We start from the raw sequence: 7,913 nt of genomic DNA on the forward strand, positions 1-7,913 counted from the left end.
AAAATCCTGGAGATTGATAGAGGGGAGTTGAAGTCTATTGAGTTGAGGAAAGGAGATTCCATAGATCCTGTGGCCCTACCTACTACCTCAATCCATGCAATCCATCCCACCCTCACCCTAATGGGAATTTGCCACCCCTCCTGGAAGGATGCCCCTTAGCTAAGGTCACCCCTGCCACTTGTCTGCCTTAGTAAGGATCAAGTTATACTAATTCTCCCAGTGCTACCCCATCTAACGAGAGAGACAAAGAGACACAGAGACAGAGACAGACAGACAGACAGACAGAGACAGAGAGAGGGAGAGACAGACACAGAGAGACAGACACACACAGAGACAGAGACAATATTGCTGTTATTATTTCTTCGATCTAAAAGACAAGCTTACAAAACACAGAGAGAGAGAGAGAGAGAGAGAGGTGCTTGCAGGTGCCAGGACTGTCTCAGAACTCATGTAGTCAAGCTGACTTCCAGGTTATTCTGCCTCAGCTTCCTCGATGCTAGGATTAAAGGTGTGAACCATTGTGTCTGGTTTAACAACTGATCACCACACTATTTCCCTGCTTCTCCATAGTGGAAAAACTTCTGACGTAATTCTTCATTGTCTCCCATTTCTTTCTTATGTTTTGAATTTCTCTCAGGATTTTGTCTGTTTGCCTGCTCACAATTCATTGAAGGAAGTTTTGTTAAAGACTCCAAGAAGAATTGTCAATTTTCTATTCTTTAATATCTTACATGGTTCAGTTACATAGTTCCTCCTTTCCCAAAGACTTTCTTCTAGCAAGTTTCAGGACATTGAGTCCCTGGACAACTCTTCCATGCAGATTTTTGCTTTCTTGTTTCTAGAAAGTCCAACAGCCTAGCCCTTGGGTCTCTTTTTCCAAATATATGATTATTCTTTAGATGACCTCAAGTCTCAAGACTTTATTTTTTTATTTTTTATTTTTTTGGGTTTTCGAGACAGGGTTTCTCTGTGTTGTTTTGGAGGCTGTCCTGGAACTCGCTCTGTAGACCAGGCTGGCCTCGAACTCACAGAGATCCGCCTGCCTCTGCCTCCCGAGTGCTGGGATTAAAGGCGTGCGCCACCAACGCCCGGCTAAGTCTCAAGACTTTAAAAGTCAGCTGTATCAGAATCAGCAACTCTCAGATTCTCTCTGCATTCCAATGATCTTCTCAAAACACCAGGTCTTTATATGTATTAGGTGTGTAATAAGCATATTAGATGTCACATGTCCCAACACAAACTTCTGATGTGTCCACCTAAGCCTCAGCTATAAATGGCAACCTCAGTCTTCCAGTTGCTTAAGCCAATTACCCTTGGTTCCTCCCTTTCAGTTCAGTTGGCTCTTTTTTAAAAAACCAAGGTAGAATCCAGCCACTTCCACTGCTACTATGCAGACACAAAGGTACCTTCATCTGTCAGTGTTACTCACAAGAGCCTCTTAGTTGATGTAGCCTTCTTCTTAATCTAGTGTTTCTGTTCTGTAAATAAAAAAAAAACAAGTTTTTGAGAATGCAGACTAACAGCTGCTTCTGTGGTAAAGTAAGCATTCTCTCAAAATACCACTATATAATCTAGCAATTCTACTTGTGGACATACACCCCAGAGAACTGAAAGCAGAAACTTGAACAGATAGTTAAACACTCATGAACATAGAAACATCATTTACAAGAACCAAAACTTGAAAGAAACCTGAGGGTTTGCTGGTGGGTGAATGGATAAACGAAATATAAATGTGCTTGTAAAGGAATATTATCCACCCTTAAAAGGAAAGAAATTCTGACATATGCTACGTGGGTGCGCCTTGACAATGGTGTGCTAAGCAGAATAAGGCAGGCACAGGAGAATAACTATTGTATTACTTCATTTAAATGAAGCACTTAGGCTAGCCAAATTTAGAGACAGAAAGAAGAAGGCTGAGTAGAAGGGCTTGAGGGAGAAGAGAATATAGATTTTTGTTTAGTGGGTACAGAGCTTCAGTTTGGGAAGACGAAAATGCTAGCCAGGAGGAGATGGATGCACAGCAACGTGAATGCATCACGCTGCGGAGCTAATTCAACTTAAACGTCATTACACTGAAAACGGTTAAGACGGTGCGTGTGTGAGAGAGAGACAGAGAGACAGAGAGAGACAGAGAGAGAGAGAGACAGAGAGAGAGGATTTGTTTGTTGTTGTGGTTTTGTTTGTTGTTGTTGTTTTTTTTTTTTTTTTTTTTACGAGACAGGGTTTCTCTGTATTGTTTTGGAGGCTATTGGTCCAGCCCGGCCTCGAACTCACAGAGATCCGCCTGCCTCTGCCTCCTGAGTGCTGGGATTAAAGGCATGCGCCACCACCGCCCGGCTTGTTTGTCTGTTTTTTTTATTAGAGGATTTAACCCCGGGTTTTGTGGATGCTAGGCAAACACTCAATTAGAGAGTTCTATCCCCAGCCCAGAAATAGTAACTTATGTTATCTTACATATAAAAATGTCAATCAGGCAGCCTCCAAAGCCACAGAGAAGCCTTGTCTCGAAAAACAAAAATGTCAATCAGGAGCCAGTCGTTGGTGGCGCATGCCTTTAATCCCAGCACTCGGGAGGCAGAGGCAGGCAGATCTGTGGGTTCGAGATCAGCCTGGTCTACAAGAGCTAGTTCCAGGACACGCTCCAAAGCTACACAGGCAAATCCTGTCTCAAAAAAAACAAAATAAAATAAAAAAGACAGAGGCAGACAGGTCTCTGAGTACAAGTCAGTGTGCCCTACACAACAAGTTCCAGGCTAACCCCAGCTGCATAGTGAGACCCTGTCTGAAAAAAAACAAAAAAAACTAGCCAGGCAGTGATGGTACACACCTTTAATTGATTATGTATACAGTAGTCTATCTGCATGTTTGCCTCCCGGCCAGAAGAGGGCACCAGATCTCATTATAGATGGTTGTGAGCCACCATGTGGTTGATGGCAATTGAACTCAGGACCTCTTGAAGAAGTCAGTGCTCTTAATCTCTGAGCCATCTCTCCAGCCCTCAGGAGGCAGAGGCTGGTGGATCTATGCGATTTACAAAGCTACACAGAGAAACCCTGTTTTGAAAAAAAAAAAGATTTTTTTGTTTTGTTTTGTTTTTGTTTTTGCCATGTAATGATGATGTGACCAAATCAGGGTCATTTATTAAACAAGAAATCTCTTATTAATTAAGAAGTTGATATTCAGAGACATAGAACCTCTCTTCCCAAGAACACAAATTGGGAAGGCTAGGTTTCCGGTGTGAACCTGAAGTTGTCTATTAAAATCAAGTTTCTGGGACTGGAGAGATAGTTCAATGCAGTGGTTATGAGCACGTGTTGCTCTTGCAAAGGACCTGCATTCAATTCCCAGCACCCATATAATGGCTCACAACCATCTATAAGCCAATACTATTGGGTATTCACCAGAGAAGACTATTTAGACATGGATTTAAGCCAATAGAAAGTCTTTATTAGCCAGTCAGTCACTATGCTGGGTGTTTGGGATCCCAGTGTAGCACTATGATGACCCTTTCTCAGGGTGAACTTTTAAGCACAAAAGCCATGTCCTAGCTTGACACACTTCAGTTAACAAGAACAGTTATCCAGAAGCAGAATTACCAAAGCCAAAATTCAAGGTTAATATGTTTAGAGACTTTCCCATAACTATGGGCTTTGATGGATTAGGTCTTTGTTTTAGTTTTGGCAGGTGGTGCTGTCTGCTTGCTGAGTTTTACAGCCTGGATGGTACTTCCACCATGGAGTCAGTTGTGTTAAAGTCTTGGGAGCCTGCTAAGGTCTGAAACCCTGTTATACCCAGTTCCAGGAGATCCAACAAGTACACTAGTGGTGCACACATATGAATGCCTGCAGTGTATTCAGTCACATGGTAAAAAAGTCTAAAAGGCAATTTTAAAAATTAGGTTTCTAGCTGGGCAATGGTGGCACATGCCTTTAATCCCAGCACTGGGGAGGCAGAGGCAAGCGGATCTCTGTAAGTTCGAGACCAGCCTGGTCTACAACAGCTAGTTCAGGACAGCCTCCAAAGCCACAGAGAAACCATGTCTCAAACAACAACAACAACAACAAAAAACAACAACAACTAAATTTCTGCCCCTCTCACATTATGCCTTTACTTTGTCCTGTCCATTCTCCCAGATAATAAGCTTATGAATAGCCAAGGACTACTTCCTACCCGTCAGTATAGTCCCGTTTAGTTCATGACTTCACCCTCAAGCCTAACACAGCGCCTGCTCATAAAGTCCTCAAGGTGATTAGACAGAGACACTCAGAGTGCTCTGATCTTCCTCATTTGTCTGTTCCTGAAACTTGACCCTGGACTCCTCCCCTTGGCATCACTTCCAGCATCAAGTGAATTTGGACTCAAATCCCAGTTCAGCCACTTTCCAACATTGCATCTTTCCAGACTTCCATGTCTTCATCTTTAAGATGGAATTCAAACCACAGCTGATGTGAGCATTACCTTCGCTACCTCTCCTTGTCTTGCCCTCTTTTTTTTTTTTTAATGAGCGTTTTTGCCATGGGTGTTGGGTCCCTTGAAACTGGAGTTACAGACAGTTATGAGCTGCCACGTGGGTGCTGCGAATGAACCTAGGTCCTCTGGGAGAGCAGTCACAGTCAGTGTTCTTAGCTGCTGAGCCATCTCTCCAGCCCCTGTCTAACCCTTTTACCCTGTCTTCAAAGCCTTTCTTGTCCTAGGATTCAGGCTGTTCCTAAGACGCCCATGCAGGCATTTACCACTAGATGGTGGTGTGGGTTCATTCATATGATGTCTCTCCAAGGATCCTAACAGGGAGTGGTCCCGGGAAGACTTCCAGATCTTGGAGAGACCTGGTTTTCTCAATGAAAGGCAGTCAGGCCTTGGATCATCCTGGGAGGTGACTCAAGCCTTCTAGATCATATGAAGTTTCAGTGGCACAAGCCCTCTCTGGTTCCACTGTGGAGACACCAGCATAGAGTTGGCAGGAAGGATTAAATAAATTATGTAATCTAGCACAAGGTGAATATACCAAGCTGGTACATACAGGTAGCAGAGAAAGCCAACTGAGTGGTTCTTGTTCAGCCTTCAAGAACTGACTGTTAGCCGGGCATTGGTGGCACACGCCTTTAATCCCAGCACTCGGGAGGCAGAGGAAGGCGGATCTCTGTGAGTTCGAGGCCAGCCTGGTCTACAGAGCGAGTTCCAGGACAGCCTCCAAAGCCACAGAGAAACCCTGTCTGGAAAAACCAAAAAAAAAAAAAAAAAAAAAAAAAAAAAGAACTGACTGTTAGAAGTTCAGAATTTGAAGCTAGGTGGTGGTGGCGCACACCTTTAATCCCAGCACTCGGGAGGCAGAGGCAGGTGAATCTCTGTGAGTTCATGGCCTGCCTTATCTACAGAGCAAATTCCAGGACAGCCAAGGCTACACAGAGAAATCATATCTAGAAAAACCAGTAAATAAGTAAGTAATAATTACATTTTATCTAGTAGACAGACAGCACTACACGGAGAAACTCTGTCTCAAAAACACCCAAAGCGCGGGGGGGGGAGGGTTTTATTTTATGCTGTGTGTGTGTGTGTGTGTGTGTGTGTGTGTATGTGTGTGTGTGTGTATGTGTATGTGTAAGCCAGAGGTCAATGTTGAGTGTTACCCTTATTTTGTCTCCACCTTGCTTTTTTTAGATAGATTCTCTCACTGAATCTGTGACTCACCTATTCAGCTAGACTGGCTACCCAACAAGACCAGGGATCCTCCTGTCTCTAACTGAAATAACAGATACATACTGCTATACCTAGGTTGTCTGTTTTTTTTTTGGGGGGGGGGTGAGGTTCGAGACAGGGTTTTTCTGTGACTTTGGAGGCTCTTCTAGACCAGGCTGATCTCTAACTCACAGAGATCCTCCTGCCTCTGCCTCCCCAGTGCTGGGATTAAAGGAGTGTGCCACAACCGCCCAACTTGTTTTGTTTTTCTGAGACAGGGTTTCTCTGTTGCTTTGGAGGCTGTCCTGGAACTCACTCTTTAGGCCAAGAAGGCCTCAAACTCACAGAGATCTGCCTGGGACTAAAGGCAAATGTCACCACCACCTTGCCTATACCCAGGTGTTTAAGTGACAGTCCATGTATACTGCAGGTACTAGTCCAAAGGGCTACCCCTTGACCCCTTGTAACTCGAATAATGTCACATGCTCTTGACACTGAGAGTGGAGCTCCAGGCTATGTTTTTCCTGATGACTTTGGCCCTGATTCGGTTCCCTCTTTCCTTACTATGTCCCTTTTGGAAGAAGCATGTTTGGCCTGTGCTTTTATATTTTAGGAACAGTTAAGTTGTTTTTTGATTTTTCAAGAGAAAATAATTAAGAGTTTGTGTTGTGTAGTAATTTCCCCTGAAATTAAAGTCTTCCACCTTTGGGGGCTGGAGAGATGGCTCAGTGGTTCAGAGTACTTCCTGCCCCTGCAGAGGGCCCAGGTTCAGCTCCCAGCACCCCATGACAGTCTACAATCATCTGTAACTCCAGTTTTGACATCTGGTGCACTCTTCTGACCTCTGTGGGCACCAAATATTCATGCTATATATACATAAACACACATGAAGGCAAAACACTCATAAACATAAAATAAGTAAACCAAAAGAAAAACTTTTTAAAAATCTTTCATCTTGAAGACTCTCCTTAAGACACAGGATGTTAAGTGTGCAATGAAACAAGAGGATATTCCCAAAGGAGGTAAAGTGCTCCATCCTGCAGGGAAATTTGGTAAGTACAGGAAGTAAACAACTCAAAGACTTTAGGAAGTCCCTGAAACTGACCAGATTCATTAGACCCCCTCCCTCCCCAATCATGTATAAGCAGTAAGGACTGCTGAGAGTCTCTCACAGCAGCTAAGCTACCTGCAAAAGACACTCTCCAGTATGTTGAGAGACTGTGCAGTGTGCTCTAGGTTTCCAGTTTTTATGAATGGTCACCCATGCTGGGGTGGGCTTTTGGTGATACAACTGTCTTTGAGTCATTCCTGTCAGTAACCCCTCACCATAATCCTGTAAGCAACCCTAATAAAATTTGTTGGTTGACCAAGGTGGACTTTGGTGGTACTTTGTTACTTTGTTCTGTCATTGGCTCTGATCTGTGATGGGTAGATTTCTCTTCATATCTCCTCAGGAAGAGTGTCATACAAGGTTTACAAAGAAACTTTGAACTTTTTCTTTTTGAGACAGGGTCTCACTGTGTAGCTCTGACTGTCCTGGAACTCACTCTATAGACCAGGCTGGCCTCAGAGCACTACCACACCAGACCTTACCAAACATTCCAGATATCAGAAACTTCACCATGCCTTTGCCATGAACCAAAATGAATCCTTCCTCCCTTGGGTTGCTTCTGTCAGGGATTTCATGACAGTGACAAAAACTAATAGGATTCCCAAGGAAGACTTCCAAAGCCTTGCCGTTCCTCCACCAAGTCTTCACTACTTCCTGTCAGGAGCCTGCCACCTATTCTCTACGTGGTGACATCATCCCCAGAACATCAGCCTAGAGGCAGTAGCGGTGGAATGGGAAAAGGAAGAGAAGAAAAATTTTTGTAAGTCCTTACCTGCTGCCCGTCGTAAGGCTGAGCTTGGGCTTGGGCTTTCCCACATCACTGTCACTCTGTGGCAAGTCCATCTGCCTTGAGCCAGCAGCAGATGGAAAAGGTTTTTTCCCAGGAGAAAGATCCAATTTTTCATTGCTAAGAGATCTGTGTCCCAGAGGAAAAAAAATTTAAATAGAATATGTGACTGCACTTTGTTTAACCTTATTTTTTCTTAGTGATATTAAAAAATAAAGTAAGTTTTTATTATGACATTTGCACTTGATTATGTCTCCCCAACCTCTCGTGTGTTGTCTTTCCTCCATCTCTTCTTGGTCCCTCTTCATCTTCTGCAGGTAGTCTTACCTCCTGGTGGCA

The sequence above is a fragment of the Mesocricetus auratus genome, unplaced genomic scaffold (genome assembly GCF_017639785.1).
Source record: "Mesocricetus auratus isolate SY011 unplaced genomic scaffold, BCM_Maur_2.0 Super-Scaffold_100014, whole genome shotgun sequence".
NCBI lineage: Eukaryota > Metazoa > Chordata > Mammalia > Rodentia > Cricetidae > Mesocricetus > Mesocricetus auratus.